Source organism: Vicugna pacos, chromosome 16, assembly GCF_048564905.1.
Source record: "Vicugna pacos chromosome 16, VicPac4, whole genome shotgun sequence".
NCBI classification, from domain to species: Eukaryota; Metazoa; Chordata; class Mammalia; order Artiodactyla; family Camelidae; genus Vicugna; species Vicugna pacos.
This window is the reverse complement of record NC_133002.1, coordinates 31398930-31418874: the sequence shown is the minus strand read 5'-3', so window position 1 is coordinate 31418874 and position 19945 is coordinate 31398930. Positions and strand designations below refer to the sequence as shown.

The following is a 19945-nucleotide window of genomic DNA, read 5'->3' as shown; positions in this document are numbered from 1 at the left end:
ATGTGCACCTGAGAAGAATGTGTGTTCTGTTGTTTTTGGATGGAATGCTCTATAGATATCAATTAGGTCCATCTGGTCTAATGTGTTATTTAGGGCCTGTATTTTCTTATTGATCTTCTATGTGGATGATATGTCCATTGATGTTAGTGGGGTGTTAAGGTCCCCCACTACTATTGTGTTATTGTTGATTTCTCCTTTTATGTCTGTTAACAATTGCCTTATATATTGAGGTGTTTCTATGTTGGGTGCATATATATTTACAATTGTTATATCATCTTCTTGGACTGATCCCTTAAGCATTATGTAGTCTTTGTTCTTCTTTGCCTCTTCTAACAGTCTTTATTTGAAAATCTATTTTGTCTGATATAAGTATGCTACTCCAGCTTTCTTTTGGTTTCTGTTTGCATGTTTTTCCACCCCCTTACTTTTAACCTGCATGTGTCTCTAGCTCTGAAATGGGTCTCTTGTAGACAGCATATATATGAGTCTTGTTTTTGTATCCATTCAGCCAGTCTATGTCTTTTGGTTGGAGCATTTAATCCATTTACATTTAAGGTAATTATTGACAGGTGTGTTCTTACAGCCATTTCATTAATTGTTTTGAGTTTACTTTCTATTTCTTCTTTTTGTTCTCTTTTCTTGTGCTTTGGTGACTAGAGAAGCTCCTTTAACATTAGTTGTAAAGCTGGTTTGGAGATGCTGAATTCTTTTAGCTTTTATTATCTGCAAAGCTTTTGATTTCTTCATGAAGTATGAATGAGAGCCTTGCTGGTTAGAGTATTCTTGGCTGTAAGTTTTTCCCTTTCAGCACTTTAAATATATCATGCCACTCCCTTCTAGCCTGTAGAGTTTCTGCTGAAAATCAGCTGATAACCTTATGGGAGTTCCCTTGTATGTTATTTGTTGCTTTGGTCTTGCTGATTTTAATATTTTTTCCTTATCCTTAATTTTTATGAATTGATATGTGCCTGAGTGTGTTTATCTTTGGGTTGATCCTTTGTGGGACTGTCTGAGCTTCCTGGACTTGGATAGCTGTTTCCTTTCCCAAGTTAGGGAAGTTTTCAGTTATCATCTCTTCAAAATTTTTCTCATGCTCTTTCTCTCTCTCTTCGCTTTCTGGGACCCGTATAATGCAAATATTAGCATGCTTTATATTGTCCCAGAGTTCTCTTAAACTATCCTCATCTGTTTTAATTTTTTTCCTCTTTTTTCTATTCTACAGTAGTGATTTCCACTAATATATCTTCTAGATCCCTAATCTGTTCTTTTGCCTCAGTTTATTCTTGGTTCCTTCTAGTGTGTTATTCATTTCAGTAATTTTATTCTTCAACTCTGTTTGGGTATTTTTTACATTTTCCAGCTCTTTGCTAAAAACTTTGCTTTGTAAAATTTCCTGGACTTTTTTAAGGGATAAATTGGAATAAGATTTTTAAGAATCAGGATAGATCAATTCAACCAACATTAATTAATTAATTAATTAATTAATTAATAGGATTCACTTAGAGTTTATTACAATACAATTGACAAGGAAATTTAGTTATTTCTGTGACACTAAACATTTTAAGATAGTAACTAGAATCATAAGGGAAAACATTGTGCCAGAACAAATAAGATTTTTAGGAATTTTATATAATTTCTAGAACATGTATACTAATAACACATATTCACACAAATATAATACAGAAGGTTTAGCATCACTTAGTTGATAATGCTTCCCACATCATTTAACATATCAAATAATACTAATCGGTTTAACATCATCCTTTTTTTCACTTTTCAGTTTTATTAGGTAGAATTGTTAAAATTTTACTGCACGTATACAATATACTGCTTGTTAATATACATACACAATATACTGCACATATATTTAAAAAATTTATATATATGTACTGTTCATTGTTTCTAAAAACATTTAGAGCTTTAGCTTTTTAAACTTACATAGGTATCAAAGGAATAAAGCCAATCACAAAATGAGAATACTTACATTCCACTATTAACAGCAACATTCTTTATAATTGCCAAGATATGGTAGCATGCTAAGTGCATATTAATAGATGAATGATAAAGAAGATGCATATATATAATGGAATAAAACTCACCCATAAGAAAGAAGGATATTTTGCCACTTGCAGCCCTTCATTAAGTTTTTTTTTCACTTCAAAAATTCTGATTTTATAACTGGAATACACATTTCCATTGCATAAAAAACAAAAAACTACCTAGAAATAAGCTTAATTAAGGAGGTTACCTATACTCTAAAAACTGTAAAACATTGTTGAAGGAAAGTGAAGATGATACAAGGAATGAAAAGATATCTTGTGTTCTTAGACTGGAAGAGTCAACATTATCAAAATGGTTGTACTACCCAAAGCAATCTGCAGATCCATTGCAACCCCTGTCAAAATACTCACGACTTTCTTCATAGAAATAGAACAAACAATTCCAAAATTTATATGGGACCATAAAAGACCTTGGACTGCCAAAGCAATCTTTTGTAGGTCTTTTTTTTTGTTTTTCTCTCTTTCTTCTTTTTGTTCTCTTTTCTTATGGTTTGAGGACTAGAGAACTTCCTTTAACATTAGTTGTAAAGCTGGTTTGGAGGTGCTGAAATCTTTTAGCTTTTGTTTATCTGTGAAGCTTTTGATTTCTCCATCAAATCTGAATGCTGGATAGAGTATTCTTGGTTGTAAGTTTTCCCCTTTCATCACTTTAAATATACCGTGCTAGTCCCTTCTAGCCTGTAGAGTTTGTGCTGAAAAATCAGCTGATAGACCTATGGGAGTTCCTTTGTATGTTATTTGTTGCTTTTGTCTTGCTGATTTTAATATTTTCTCCTTATCCTTAATTTTTGTCAATTTGATGACTATGTGCCTTGGTGTGTTCCTCTTTGGGTTGATCCTTGGTGGGACTCTCTGTGCTTCCTGGACTCTGCACTTCCTGGACTTCCTTTCCCAAGTTAGGGAAGTTTTCAGTTATTGTCTTTTCAAAAAATTTCTCAGGTCCTTTCTCTCTCTCTTTTCTTTCTGGGACCCCTATAATGTGAATATTAGTGTGTTTCATGTTGTCCCAGAGTCTCTTAAACTATCCTTATTTCTTTTCATTCTTTTTCTTTTTCCTGTTCTGCAGTAGTGATTTACACTAATCTGTCTTCTAGCTCATTGATTTATTCTTCTGCCTCATTTAGTCTATTCTTCGTCCCATCTAGTGCATTATTCATTTCAGTGATTTTATTATTCAACTTTGTTTCGGTATTCTTTATATTTTTCCAGCTCCTTGCTAAAGACTTTGTATCTCTACTCCTCTTGAGTTCTCTGAACATGTTCACCATCATTACTTTAAACTCTTCCTCAGATAAACTTCTGATTTCCTCATCACTTATTTCTTCTTCTAGAATTTTATCATGTGCCTTGGCCTGGGAGATATTCCTCTGCCACCTTATATTGTATTTCTATTTATATTTTTAGGTAGGTTAGTTACATTTCTTGACCTTGGGGAGGTGGCCCTCTGTGGGAGACATCCTATGCATCTCAGCAGTATACTCCTTTCTTGTCACCCGAGGGTCAGGGTCCAGCTGCTCCCAGAGCTGTGTCTGGCCTGTGTTTGTGAATTCCTTCCACAGGCTTTGGGATAGTTGTTTTCTTATTTCTGGTATTTGTCCCTGGTGGATGATGCTGGACTATGCAGATTTCCTTACAGAGGAGGCGGTGCCTGCCCACTGCTGGGTGAAGCTTGGTCCTGGACCTCTGGCGGGTAGGGCTGTGTTTGTGGCTCTGGAGGTCTGCTGAATGGTGCAGCTGTGTTCCCACTCAGTATGCTGTTTGGTCTGAGGCTTCCCTACAGGCTGTTGGGTGGGGCTAGGTAGTGGTGCTGATGATCCAATCAAAGTGTCATCTTCAGGAAATCTCTTGTAGATGAGCACTTACAGAATGTCCACCACCAGCTTTTATGACCATTGGGTGAGCCACAGTCATCCTCTATGTCCCCAAGAGACCTTCCAAAACCAACAGGCAGGTATGGCCTAGGTTCCTATGAAATCACTGCTTCTGCCCTTGAACCTGGTGCCCTCGAGATTCTGTATGCTCCCCAAGAGAATGAAGTCTCTGTTTCCCCTAGTTCTGTGGGACTCCTAGAGCTAAGCCTCACTGGCCTTCCAAACCAAATGTCCTAGGGTCTCCTCCTCCTCCCAATGCTGGAACCTTCCACTGGGGAGACTGACAAGGGGCTTAGAACTCTCACTTTCATGGGAGGGTCTCTATGACTGAATTATCCTTCAGCTTTTGGGTTGCCCACATCGGGGTTATAGGGCCCAATTATATCATGAGCATGCCCCTGCTATTGTCCTACTGTGGCTCCCTCTTTATGTTTCCAGTTGAAGAGGATCTTTTTTTTGCTAGATTCCAGTCTTTTTTTTTTTTGATGTTTGTTTAGCAGTCATTGTTTTGTTGTAGTCATGAGGAGAAGCAAGCTCGTGGTCCTACCACTCTGCCATCTTGAGTGGGAACATGATATTGATGTATTTTTTTTAATTAAACAAGCTTACTGAGTACCTAATCAGTTAGCAGAAAACATTGTGCTATGGAAGATAGAAAGATACAGAAGCTTTCCTTGTAGCTAGTGGTGTAGAAGGGTAGATGAGAGACACACCCATGTGACTACAAAACAAAGTAGAAAATAATGAAAACTGTGAAAGTGGCATGAACATGGTGCTTGGAGCATCCAGAAGAGGGATTGGGGAACCAAAGTTTCATGGAGGGATACGATTGGGAGCGTTAGGGTCTGTGCAAGTAGAGGTGGTGGGAGGAGCATTGGAGGAAAGAGCATATGAAAATGAAGAACAATGTGACTCAGGGCACTGGTGAAAAAATCATAGGTTGTGTTCAGGGGAAAGTCACTGTTAGAGAGTCCATATTAGATGTTAGACTGGATGTTAGAACTGGATGTTAGAACATCTGCCCAAAATATATACGGACAGATCAAGGACGATGAAGGCAACATGATAGGACAGAATGTTGAGGTTCTGGAATGCCATGCTTAGAAGTCAGTGAGAGGTAACTAGAATAGCATGGATAGTCTAGGACTCATGTTTCCTGAACTTGAGGTTTTATCCTGTAGGCAAGAGGAGCCAGTGGAGGTTTTTGAGCCAGAAAGGGATATGTCCAGAATTGGACTTTAAGCAAATTATTTTATTAGTTAAATGCTGAAAAAATTGGAGCCAAGATGACTGGGAGCAGGGAGACCACGGTTGATGCTGCTGCACTAGTTCAGGTAATAGCTGAAGAGAGAATGAACTAAGTCAGCAGTGGGGATGGAGGGGAGTGGATGGATTCAAGAGACATCATTGCTTAGTGTGTTTCCCTGGATTTTGATCTTTTATGCACCCTCACTGCCTTGGCTATGCATGATGCAGTATAATGAAGAGCCAGACAGACACAGGTTCAAATCCTACCTCTACCACTGTATGATTATATCATACCAGCTGTATGATTTTGAGCAAATCACTTCATTTTCTTCTGAGTCTCACTTCTAATGCAAGGGTAAGAGTACTGGCCTCACAAGGTTGTTGTGAAGATTAAATGAGAATGACTGTGAGTGAATGTCAAGTGGTTCCTATGGTGCCTGCCCCAGAAAATCCTAAATAAATAGTTGCACCACAGCTTATCTCTGCTGCCCAAATGTTCTCCTGAATCCTGTACTGTGGTCCACTCTGGGACTCGCACAAGTGCCCATAAGTCACCTACCTCCCTGACTTTGGACTTTGTCTTTTCTGTATGATATAGCCTGCCTCTTCCTGATCTACCTGGATCTAATGTATTGCCTTGAACTTTGATACGTGGATTCATCTTTGCTGTAGATCTGTGCTGTCTTATATGTAGCCACTAGATACATGCAGCTGCTAGGCACTTGAAAAGTCATGTAAGTATAAAATACATATTGAATTTCAAAGATTTAGTATAAATAAAGAATGTAAAAGATCTTATTAATTCTCTTATATTGATCACATATTGAAATGATAATGTGTTTTGAGTTAAATGTATTATTAAAATTAATTTTCTGTCTTTTTTTTTTGAAATGGTAGCAATGAAACTAAGTTTACTGTGGACTTAGTATGTGCTAAGCATTGTTCTAGGCATGTCATGTGGTTTAAGTAGTTAGTGTTTGCAACAGTCCCATGAGTTACTATTATTAGCTATATTTTACAGTTAAGGAAACCAAGACCCAAAGAGGTTAGGATAATTTCTTAATCACTGTTTCTTTTTGCTTTTTAAAATGTAGCTTTTTACATGGATGCTTTGTGTTTATGGTTCATATTATATTTCTGTTGGATTGTATGGCTCTAGACTGGTGGTTGGAAAGCGCTCATGAGCCAAATCTGGACCTCTGCCTGGTTTTGTATGGCCCATGCGCTAAGAATGGGTTTTGCATTTTTACAGGGTAGAAAAAAAATCAAAAGAAGAATATTTTATGAAAAGTACGTGAAATTCAAGTTTCAGTGTTCCTAAATGAAACTTTATTGGGACACTGTCCCAGTTATCCTTTTACATATGGTATACTGCTGCTTTCATGCTACAGTGGCAGAATTCAGTGGTGGCAACTAAGACTCACAAAGCCGAAAATATTTGCTATTTGGCCTTTTGCAGGCAAAGCTTATAAATCCTGCTCTAGAGTATTCTTATTTTGGACCCTTCCGCTGTCCTGACCACTGACTCCTGGTCCCTGTCCTGGAACTGGCTCACTCCTCTTTCTATCTTATCCTGGATTCTAGACCTAAGAATTTGTAACTAGGCCTGGCTCTACCCCCTGGTTTTATTTTTGTAGAATGAATTCTTTCTTGGGAGAAATTTTTAGGTCTTAATTTAAAAAGCCTTCAGGTGGGTCTTTTCCACCAGTTCAGTTAACTCGCCTGGGCTCATCCGAATGCCAGTGGTAGGCACAAGTTTGGTTCAAGATTCTGACAAGCATGACAGTGAGCTCTTGAAGGTCAGAAGCTGTGCTGTTTTAACTTGGTACGTGTGTTTGGTAGCACTGTGCCAGTCCATATAGAAGCACTCATATATATATAAAATATATATTTTTATGTAAATATAAAATATTTGTGAATCTCTCTCCCCCTCTAGACTTGTTGACCGAGCCAATAAACTGAAATTGCCCTCATCCAGCTTTGTTGTACCTTCCTCATACTCCACCTTCTTTCTCCCTTTGTGTGTTCTTCTTCTTTTTTGATTGTCTAAGTTTCAGGTATATAGCATTATAATTCAACATCTGTATACACTATGAAGTATCACAACCACAAGTTTAGTTGCCATTCATCATCACATAGTTGACCCCCTTCACCCACTTTGCCCACTCTACAACCCCCTTTCCATCTGGTAACTGCTAATGTGTTTTCTGTACCTATTTTTTGTTTGTTTGTCTGTTTGTTTATTTGGTTTTTCACATTCCACATGCGAGTGAAATCATGCAGTATTTGTCTTTCTTTACCTGACACCTGTTATTTCACTTAGCATAATACCTTTAAGTTCCATCCGTGTTGGAAATGAGAGCATTTCATTCTTTTTATGGCTGAGTAATATTACATTGTATGTATCTATTTATTATCTATCTATCTATCTATCTATCTATCTATCTATCTATCTATCTAATCATCTCACATCTTCTTTACCCATTCATCCATTGATGGACACCTAAGCAGTTTCCATATCTTGGTTATTATAAATAATGCTGCAATGAGCATAGGATGCATATATCTTTTTAAATTATTCTTTTCATGTTCTCTGGAAGAATAGCCAGAAGTGGAATAGCTGGGTCATATGTTAGTTCTCTTCTTAATTTTTTGAGAAATCTCCATACTGTTCTCCATAGTGACTTCATCAATGTACATTCCCACCAACAGTGTTTAAGGATTCCCTTTTCTCCACATACTTTCCAACATTTGTTTTTTCTTGTCTTTTCAATAATAGCCATTCTAATAGGTGTGAGGTGATATCTCATTGTGGTTTTGATTTCCATTTCCCTAATAATGAGTGATATTGAACATCTTTTCACATGCCTGTTGGACATCTGTATATCTTTGGAAAAATATCTATTCAGATCTTCTGCCTACTTTTTAATTGGGTTGTTTGGTTTTTTTGGTTGTTGAGATGTATGAATTCCACATATATTTTGGATATTAACCCCTTATTGGATAAATGATTTGCAAATACGTTCTCCCATTTGGTAAGTTGCCTTTTTGTATTGATGATGGTTTCTTTTGTTGTGTAGAAGCTTTTTAGTTTGACGCAGTCCCATTTGCTTAGTTTTGCTTTTGTTTCCCTTGTCTTTGGAGTCAGATGCACACACACACACAAATCCCTAAATCCAATGTCAATTAAGTTGCTCCCTACATTTCTTTTAGAAATTTATGATTTCAGATTTTTACATTCAAGATTTCAATGTTTTGAGTTAATTTTTGTGTATGGTGTAAAAGGTAGTGACTTAATTTTGTTCTTTTGCATGTTGCTGTCCAGTTTTCCCAATATGATTTATTGAAGGACTATCCTTTCTTCATTGCATATTCTTTTCTCCTTTGTCATAAATTAACTGCCCACATATGTGGGAGTATATTTCTGGGCTCTTAATTCTGTTTCATTGGTCTGTGTGTCTGTTTTTGTGCCAGTACTGTTCTGTTTTGATTACCATAGCTTCATAGTATAGTTAGAAATGAGAGAGTGTGATAACTCTGACTTTGTTACTTCAAGACTTTTTGGCTATTTGGTATCTTTTTTGATTCCATGTCAATTTTAGAATTATTTGTTCTATTTCTGTGAAAAATGTCAATGGAATTTTGATAAGGATTGCATTATATCTGTAGCTTGCTTTAGGCAGTAGTCATTTTAACAACATTAATTCTTCCAGTCCATGAGCATGGGATATCTTTCCATTTATTTGCATTGTCTTCTGTTTATTTCATCAATGTCTTAGAGTTTTCATCCTCTTGTGCATTCTTTTCAGCTCTAATATGTCCATAGACTTAAGTAACCTTTACATTTCTTCAGGACACTCAACTCAAGCACTTCTCTGGTCTTCTTCTCCCTTTAACTCTTATCTCCCTTATGTTACATTTGTTCAAGGACAAATTTTGGTGAGGGAAATGGAAAACTGGAAGGAACTAAGTTGCTAGTAGCTAACAGAAGTTAAGATGGAACCACAGAGCTCCTGAGAGATAGAGAGTATAGTTGTGGTTTCTGACTCAGTGAAGCATTAGATTTCTAATTATTGTTTGTATCTTTAGAATAAAGTCCCCTTTACCTTGACATTTGAAATGGTTTGTTCTTTGACCCTCCATGTGCCCTGAGCAGAGCAATCAACATTGTTCAAAGTAACACATAGTTAATTTCAGAGCTCCTCTGTGTTTAAAGGAGGTTTCACTGGTACTAGGAGCAGATGGTCTTATTACCAGTTTATTCAGGCCAAAGAGAAGTTATCTAGCACTTTTTGTGATGCATCTTTTCTACCACTCAAGGCAAGCGCTTGAAGCTTCTCTGCTTTCTTCCTTGGGGAGAATGAAGATCAGCATTTATATCTTCATGACTTTCCAACTATCTAACTATTCTTTCATTCAATCTTTTATTCATTCAATGACTACCTATTGGTACTATCTATGAGTTCAAAAAATGTTATGGAACTAGGGATACCTTCTTGAAAAAGTTCCAGTTCACAGGGACATTCTGGTGGATAATGACATATAATAAACTGCAAGAAAAATATCAGGCAGAAATAAGGCAACGCAGAAAATGAAAACAAGGTGATATAATTAGTGGATAGCTATTTTTGATTGGATAGCCAGGGAAGGCCACTCTAAGAAGTTGGCATTTGACCAATATCTGAATTTCAAGGAAGACTCAACCATGTGGAGGTCAGGGGAGTGTAAAGGGCCTAAGACAGAAGCAAACATAATATATATTCAAGGGCTAGAAAGAAAGCCACTATGGCTGGGGCACAGTGGAAGAGGAAGAGTAAAAGATGACAGGGTCAGAAATGTTGGTAGGACCACATCATATAGGGCTTTGTAAGTCAGGGAAGATTATTCTAAGTATTGTGAATACCCTTGGAGGCATCCCTTTTTAAAAAACAGCTTTATTAAGGTGTAATTTACATAACATAAAATTCACCCAATTAAAAATTTCTATTAAATGCTTTTTAGTAAACGTGCAGAGGCATACACCAACAGCACAATCCAGTTTTAGATTTTTATTATCCCCAAAAGATCTGTCCTACTGCTTTGTACTCATTCCCCATTCCCACCCCCAGCTCTTGGCAACTATTCGTTTACTTTCTGTCCTTATAGATCTTGCCTTTATGGGATCATCTATGTAAAAGGAATCATATTTTCAGGGAATGAGTGACATGATCTGATTTAAATGTAGGGAGATCACCACGGTCGTTGTGTCAAGGATGGAATGAAGAGAAGCAGCAGTGGAAACCAGGAAGACCAGCTAGGGAACTGGGGCAGTTGTGCAGACACACATGATAGTGCTCATAACAGGGAACAAAGAGTAGAGATGGGGAAAAGTGTATGAACTTGTGGTGTGTTCTGGAAGAGAATGAGAAAGATGCACTGATGGATTGGATGTGGTATGAGGCAAAACTAGGTGGGTGAAGAACAAAGATTTTGTTTCCATGTACTCTTTTTCTGTTCATTGTTTAACTCACCAAAAAATAAGGGTAAAGTTTGTGCTTAGAGATGAAGTAAAGTCATTTTTTATCCCAATTCCTTTGCTCCATACTTGGGAAAAGAACAAAAAACAAACAAAAATTGTAAAACACTATCTTTGATTGAACCAAGCAAAGGCCACAGCCCCAAACTATGAACTGTCAAGCATTCATGCCTTAAATTGAGCAATCTGAACCAATATGAGAGGAGATGCAGTGATCCGACACTTTTCCCTCAGATCTCAAGTAGAAAAAAATTTCCCTAAGAGTAGGAATCAGAGTTTTGAAAGATGCTTCTCTAGTAATTTGATTGCAGTCTCAAGGTTTACATTTCTCTGCACCACACTTAATGGCAGAAGACAGTGGAGGAATGTCTATAGAGATCTGAGGCAAGACATGAGTGATCCCAGAATTTTATGTGTCTCAGCGAAGATTTCTTTCAGGGGTAAAGATAATAGACAAAAGATCACATATAAACATATAAAGCCTGAAAGAACTCAGGTATAGTCTCTCTATATTCTTTTTTTTAAAAAAAGGTATAATTATTTTAACTAAAAATAGTTTGTATAATATAATATTTTGTTTATCTGTTTACCTGTTTATCTATTCTGTCTGTCTATCTGCCTATTCATCCACACTTTTTACCATATATATGCATGGTCATTACTGGGAAGGATAGTTACCAAACAACAGTGGTGATTAGATTTGGAGTCATTTTTAAGCTTCCTTCTTTATAATTTTCTGTACTATTTACTTAAAAAAACCCCTACATTGTTTGCTGTTGTTTTAATTAAAAGAAATGTAAAATAAGTGTAGCTAAGTTGTAACCACAAGAGGAAAAGCCACCTGCCAAGTGCAATGCAGCTGGAAGCTGGAAGGAGCCCATGTCCTTGTTGACTCTCTTCAGTAGCTGCACCTGCCCTAGTCCAATCTCCTCTGGACTTCTTGTTACATGAAAACAATCATCTCTCTTGGATTAGAACACTAATATCATTCTCTTAAATGCAGCATGTAAGGCAGCTGCCCAACCCTGCAGGCTGCACATCCTAATTAGCACACCTAACATATTGTGCGTCAATCACAGGGTACCCGAGGATGAAAAAGGGGAACAGTCTTAGGTAAATATGAGGTCACTTAGATTCTGCTCCCTTAAACCTTATAACTCATGCCTAGCTTCTGGGAAGGGTAAACATGGGGCATTCCTCTCCCAATGATGGTAAAAATTCTTACTCTTACTTCACTCAGTTTTGTAACTTGCTTTCTTCTATGCTCCCCACCTACCTGACCCTAACGTTCTGACTTAGTCTGTCTTTTTCCACCCCGTGCTCACAGCTTGGGCCAGTGGTTCTCAGTAGGGATTACTTTGCCTGCCCCCACCATGGGGACATTTGGCAACATCTGGAGATATGTTTGGTTGTCACAACTTGAAGGGAGTGCTACTGGCTTGTGGCATCCAGTGAGCAGAGGGCAGAATTACTACTGACGAACACCTTCCAGTGCATAGACTCTCCCCCCATAAAAATAATTATCCAACCTAATATGTCACCAGCATCCATTTTGGTTCAAGCCCTTGGCTAGCTCGTAGCTAACACTTAACTTCTGTCCCCAATAGCTCCTGGCCCTGAGGGATCCTATTAAATGTAGCCCTGACTCTACATTGTGTGGTCATTGTTCTCACTAACCTCAGTCTTGGAAAAGGGACTCAGATAGGAATGAGGTGTGCCAAACAATGTTGTCTTATTTTCCAAGTAAGCCCAGGGAGAAAGAGGCTAAGACAGAAGCCACTAAGATAAAGCGTAGAATAGTCCTGTTTAAGCAGTAGAGGTGAAATAGGAGCTTGTCTGTGTCAGGCTAGAAGGCTCGTTACAGGAAAGAACTGGAGGTGGGTGAATGGCTACTAAAGCTGAACAATAAAGGGTAATTGATATAAAGCAGCACGCAAAGAACCCAGTTAGGGTGGCTTTGTAAGTTAAACTTCCACATTGCTCAGGCTGTAACACTGCCCAGAAAGTGGAAGGTGGGGCGGAGGGGAGAGCCAAGGAAACTGAGAGAGCAGAGAATCAGCACTGGCTGTCTAGGGCCAAGTTAGCCCATGGTCAGGAGGTAAAGACTCCTGCAGGGTAGCACCTATCTCCCTCTGCAAAACCAGCCGATCTAAACAAGGCCTAAAGGACTTTCATCTCATCCATTCAGATCTGCCCTATTATTTTCTTAGGCAAACTTCAGACTGATACACTTCAGACTGAAGAATCATTTCTGGGGGTTAATTGGACATTTTAGTTAATAAAGAATTTAACAGGAGACTCTGTGGATTGGTGGCAAGAGCCCTGGGCTTAGAGTCAAAAGACATAGTGAGTAATTTATAGTGAGTAACATCAATTATCCAAGCTTCAGGCTTTGAATCTGTTAAATTGGTGTCTTATACCTGTCCTGCCTTGTCTGTCAGGGATGATACAGGGATCAAATGAGGTGACATAAGTAGGAGTGCTCTGAAAATTATATTGAAATGTACATATTGAAGATGTGATAATATTATCATATACACGAGTCATGCAGCGCTAGTTAGAACACAGTACACATAAATTTCAAACTACACACAATAGATTTTATTCTCTCTCATGGAGTTTCATGGAGAGAAGGCAATGGTAGAGGGAGTAAATGCAGGAATTCAAAGCCACTGTTCAGAGTTCTGGCCTCTAAAGTGAAAAATCTGGAGTTGACTGCCTATTTAGTGAAACACATTAAGATCATGCAGAAGAAGTAAAGGTTTCAGAAGTGAATTTTTTGCACAATAAAGTGAGAGGAGTTGAGTGTTGAAGGAGACAGAGAAGGAAGGGAGTCCACACGTAAAGAAGCAGGGAGTCTTTGGGGAGAGGGGAGCTAGACAACCTGGTGATATGTGACGCTTCACTGAGCACGTTTATTTCCACCTCAAATGACTTGAGAGAGTAGTTTTCATACTGGGGCACATGGCAGTTGTCACCACAGAAGAGGGGCTGAGTTCCAAATCCACATCAGTAAGGGGCAGAGAAAAAAGAGATGATGTAGGCGGTGGGAGTGAAACCAGACTTCCATCTGGAGACAGAACCGAGAACCCCCTAAGTGGGTGACTATTGAGACTGTCTCAGGTTAGTTAGCACTGTAAGTCCATGTCCCAGAAAATCCTCAGTCCCAGACAAATCGGGTTGATTGGACATCCTCTAAGTGATGCTGGAATGAGGAAATTCAGGGTTTTCTCATATCTTGGGAAGGTCACTGGACTCTCTCATCAGACATGGATAGAGGAATAAATCAATTAAAAAATCTCTAAGGACAGGATGACATCTTGTTCCATATGTGTGCTTGAATGTTTAGGTTAATAAAGACTAACTGACAAAGGAAGCAGAAAGAGAGCACAGGTTTACTGTTTTCTATGATCAGTTTTCACTAACGTCAGAATTTCCCAGGCTATTGTTGCTTTGGTTTCTCTCAAAAGAAGAACAGCTCCAGGGCTCTTGTTTGTAAAATTCAGGGCAAATGAAGTCAGACAACTCTATAAGCATTCATGGAAAAAAAAAAAAAAGAAACCACATTTTATTTGGAAATAAACTTACAGAAAAGCTACAAGAAATAGAATAGTACAAAGACCACCAATATACCCTTTATCAAGATTACCTATTATTAACCCCATTTGCTTTATATAATTTCTATATTTTCTCTCTTTCTGTCTCACACACATACACAAATTTTTTTCTGAACCATTTGATACTAGGTTGCATACATCATGCCTTTTTACCCCTAAATACTTCAATGTGCATCTCCTAAGAATAGAAATATTCTCTTATATGTCAATTTCAGTAATTTAACATCAATACAATACTTTTATCTAATCTACAATGCATATTCCAATTTTGTCAGTAGACTCAATAATGTCCTTTATAGCATTTCCCCTTTCCCCTCCAGTATAGGAAAAAAAAATGTAGGATCAAGTATTTAATTTAGTTGTCATGCCTCCCTAGTCTTCTTTAATCTGGAACATATTGCAGCTTTTCTTTGTCATTTGTGACATTTTTGAAGGTACAATCCTTTTTTGTGTTTTATAGGAAGTTCCTCATTTGGTGGTTTGCCCAATGTTTCCTCATGGTTAGATTATGTATCCTGGCTTGAATACTATATAAGTGATTGCATGTCTCTCTCAAGGTATCACATATGGAGGGACCCAACATCCATCTGCTCCTCATTAATGATTTTAATTTTGACTCTGTAGCCAAGGCATTGTCTGACCTCCATACCATAGGGTTCTATTTTTTCCTCATACTGTCTTTTTTTTTGAGTATATGTTTTATTTTATAAACATTTTTATTGATTTATAATCATTTTACAATGTTGTGTCAAATTTCAGTGTAGAGCACAATTTTTCAGTTATACATGAACATACATATATTCATTGTCACATTTTTTCTTCGCCATGAGCTACCAAAATCTTGTATATATTTCCCTGTGCTATACAGTATAATCTTGTTTATCTATTCTACAAGTTTGAAATCCCAGTCTATCCCTTCCCACCCTCCGCCCCCTTGGCAACTACAAGTTTGTATTCTATGTTTATGAGTCTATTTCAGTTTTGTATTTATGCTTTGTTTGTTTGTTTTAGATTCCACATATAAGCGATCTCATATGGTATTTTTCTTTCTCTTTCTGGCTTACTTCACTTAGAACAACATTCTCCAGGAGCATTCATGTTGCTGCAAATGGCGTTATGTTGTTGGTTTTTATGTCTGAATAGTATCCCATTGTATAAATATACCACCTCATCTTTAGCCAGTCAACTGATCCTCATACAGTCTTAATCAATTCTAAATACAGATATTAGTATCTTACATGATATCATATCTGCACCTTCTTTGCAATCACAGACAGGTAGAAGGTCTGCTGAGTTATCTATTTACACTAAAGGAGGAAGTTTTTATATTTTTATTTTCATGTGACACTTCATTTCTGGAACCAAACCAACTCTGAAGATTGCTTCTTACTTAAGTATTGAGAAGTGAGGAAAACCCCAAATCAAAACAAAAATCTCAGAATAAAGCAACCCACCCCAGTTGATCTGTTTCCTCCACTAGAAGAGATGGTTGAGTTTCATGGAGACAACCATCCTGAGAAAAGAAGTCTGTTTGCAGTCTCCTGATGAGAGTTTGACTAGAAGATCCTTGGAAAAATGAGAGAAAACTGGGCTAACATATCAGTGGTTAAAGAACAGAGAAAAAACTCAATTTCTCCTAGTTATGAGTTCACATCACTTGTATCATGCTGCCTCTAATAGGAAGAGTAGCTTTATTTTTTATTTTTTTAATTATTCAACACTGACATTTTATTTTCTAAACTTTATCATTTTTACAAAACAGAACAAAAAGCAGATATCAAAAACTGCAGAGTTTACAGAATTTCTGTACCAGTTTTCATATAAGTCAGTGATATAAGAAATACTAAATATAGTCTGCTCTCTCTCTTGGTCATAAGCATTCAGGTGGTTTCTTTTAGAGCTACTGAATGATAACTTTTCAAAAGCACTGGTCATTTTTTTGAGAACTGATTTGGTTTGTCCAACAAAGTAAACACTTTTTTGATGTGTGGCATTATCTTTTTTTAAAAAACAATGAGCTAAAATACAGAATGTGTATGTGTCTGAATCTGAACCAAATCTTATGAGATCCCAATTACCCTGAAGAACACTGAGGACATTTATAGGACATATTAAATACTAGTTACATACATCATAATGTCATAGACAACCACTATAATTCCAAAGAAAACAGTATTTCATTCCAAGGCTGCCTAGAGTTTGAACTACATCAAAGATTCTATGTCCTTTCTGATTTGGAGTAGATTCCCCAAATAGGGCCATATTATTGGAGCAAAAGTTTTATGCTGATACCAAACAGGCTCCGGCATTTATGAAACACAAAGTGTATTTTACAAATCTGTAAGATATGTTGTGTAGAGCAAAACTCCTTGCTCTATACCCTGGGTGACCACAAAGGAATCAAGAGGCCATGATTATTGGCTGCTGAGAGGAAGACGTGTACTTAAACTCACAGAATCCGGAGGCAAGCAGAAACCGAGCTGGAACCTGGTCGTGGTGTTCAGCCACCATTGGTTCCAGAAACACATTTTGCTTAAATAAGGGAAGTATGGTGCAGTTTTGCAATGTTAATAGCTGCCAGTCTCTCAAACATCTTTGTTTTTTAATAAAAATCATTTCCTGGCTAGCAATAAGTTAGGAGAGTGGCCTCAAATTCTGATCAAATTTCTCACTATCAGTCAAAACCAAAACCAAAAAAACAAAAAAAAACAAAACCCAAAACCCTTCCAACAGACAAAAAACAAAAAAACCCACATCAGCCAATAGGGGTTAAAAATTGCACAATTAAACTTGAATGTAAATTATGCTATATACAGACTGGTATACACACCACTGGAATAATTTTGAGAGCATGAAACACTCCTGTTGAAACATTGCCTGTACTATATCCCGATTTTCATTAAAGGAAAACTGATACGTAATTTTCTTCCTTATAGATATGAAAAGGAAGCAAGAAGGCAAAGCTGAGAGAAACGGATGCTACCCAAAGAGCAGCGGTGGCATTTGGTTGTTTTGGTCTTTGTACCAGCAACTCCCACCACACGGGAGATACCCAGCTCCCGCTGGACTACACGGTTTTCCTCGCAGTCAGGACTCGAACAATGGATCCCACTCCTCCAGCAGCAAGTGCCTTTTCGTGCCACTGCAATAACACAGCACTGCTATTGTCAGAGGGGCTCTTGAAGCCTTTATAAATGTACTTCATTAGGAGATCCACACCATTCTTGTCCAGAGATTGAACTGCCTTTTCAATGTCGTTAGCTTTAAAAGAGATGAGCGCCTTCAAGGCAGTGCTGCCTGCTCGATCCTTCACCGCCTGACTCTTGGTGTTGATAGCGGGGCTTTTCAGAGCTGCTTGCAGGGCAGCTGTCATGCTTCCTTGCCGCAGGCAGGAGCCCACCTCGCCCTCGTTGGGCCCAGCCTGCCCGTCGCCCCCGTCTTCCTCGTCCACGAACTTCTTCTCGCCGTACTCATCCACGTCCACCTTCCGGAATCGGGCTGATGACACCATGTTCTTCGACATTCCCGATCCAGACCGGCGGCAAAAGCCTCCTCTGGGGGCTGCTTCTACCTCCGCCAAGTCCAGCCTGGCTGGAACCCGCAGCTTGGCGCCTCCACTTCTGGAAGAGTAGCTTTAGAAAAGGTGAGTGCAGACGGCTGGTTTGTTAGTGATGTTTGATTGCAAGCAGGGACAGTGTTGGCTTGATTTTCCTTCAAGGACTAATCTGGACCTTGATGTTGCTTGTAGATGTTTCATCTTATTCTAATAAAACACAAAACTACATTATGTGTATCTTTCTCCAAATTGTGATCTTCCCGTGTCTGCCTTTTCTATTGTCAAGTCTCTCTTCTACCTAAATCCTTCACCTAGTAGTGCTCTGTGTCCACCCTGGCTTTGTTCCCTGCTGTCCTGCAATATTTCTTCCCTTCATGTGAACTTATCACCAGTAGTAAGCCTTTTGATTGGCATATGCTTAGGTCTTTTGATACTTGCCTATTACCCTTATGGACAACTCCTGTTACCCTCAGCCCAGCTTCATGGGTGGACATCAGGTGGAGAGGGGCATGAGCTGACCATGAGCATTAGGCTCCAGCCCCTGGTGTAGTTGGCCATGTATAATTCTTCTCTCCCCAGGTGGAGGTGGACAGGAAGTAGGCCCAGTACTTGGTCCCTGCATGGGACTGGATAACAATGAACCAAATTTGTGTCCCCAGTGACTATGGAGTTCCAGCAGGTCTTAAGTAGGTAGTTAATGAAAAATCATCAATCTTGGGCCCAAGGTTCAGAATCAAATGGGGGTCAGAAAACGATAAGATATGAAAATGGGAAATAACAGATTGGAATTAGTGAGAAAGATGTTCCTTGGACTAATTCTAGAGTGGGAAATTTTAGACTTAATTTCATTTTATTAAGTCAAAATACACATTGGCAAGATTGGGCTGGGCCAGTGTGCCTTAGACAACTCATTTGGTGCTGCACTGATGGTCTGGAGATTGTCTAGTGAATCTGAGTGGAAAAGTTCTACATCAAACGAACATGTAAAGTCAATCTCAGTGATAAGGTTTAAGGGCATTGCAGCTATTAAGTGTCTTTCTGATTTTAAGATTTCTTACTTAAAAATCTTGGAAAGTTGGAAGATTGAGTGAAGTAAATGGTTGAGTGGAGGCAACATTTGTATGGTTTTCTGAATATGCTGTTGGGGAAGGGAAAGTTTGAGATATTAGAGCAGTAACATGTAACTAAAAACCACAGGAATTTCCACAATATTCCTTGATCAGAGCTGGAAATTTTGGCAACCTTGGATGTTTCTTGGAGCTCAGATTACTATTAGCCACACTTATGTTACCCTGGCTGTATTATTCTGGTGCCAGACGGCACTATATTCATTAGCTTAACTCTCACAGTAATTCTATGAAGTAGGGACTACTGTTTCCTTATTTTGGAAGGTGAGGGCATAAGAGACACAAAGAAGGTAAGAAATTTTCTCAAAATTATACAACAAATGGTCAAGTTGAGACTTAAACTTAGGGATCTTAATCCTGTGCTCTGCTACTGTGTTTCTTGACCTATTTGGGGTCCTTGATCTTTTGAGCATTTTATGTAAGCTGTGGAAAGTTGTACACCCAACATTTTACCTAAAGCTTCCAGGGGGCTTATGAACATCTAGGGGCCCACTGATGGACTAAAGTTAAGAAAATCTTTTGAATATAATGAATACATATATGCTTTTAAAATTTACTTTTAATTTTAAAACGTTTAAAAGAAAGATATACTCTAAGTTCCCAAAACTCTATTGTGCATATAAACTTTTGAGACACAATAGCTTTCTGAGTTGCAATCTGCTGGTATAGGAATTTTGGAACAAATGCTGTTCATGCCTTGCTCACGTTCCTGTGGCATTCATTGTTCCAGTATGTTCTGGTGCAGCCAGTGCAAGCTCTTAAAACTCTTCACTTGAGAGTTTTTTTCAGCCTGTAATTGGAGCAGGCCAGAAATGCTGGGTGTTTAATGGCCCTGAGAGTACCTGTTAGCTAACTAAAGATGAGAATTGAAGAATTGCTTCCTTACTCCTTGAGCGGGACAACTCTGAGGTGGGTTCTATATTGCCCCGCAGGCTTCCCCAGCTGGACTGA

General features: G+C 38.3%; 1 pseudogene; it reads right to left on the bottom strand.

Moving 5' to 3' along the window:
• Positions 1-17378: 17378 nt before the first annotated feature.
• Positions 17379-17834, bottom strand: LOC102545941 (actin-related protein 2/3 complex subunit 5 pseudogene; annotated as a pseudogene).
• Positions 17835-19945: the final 2111 nt, after the last annotated feature.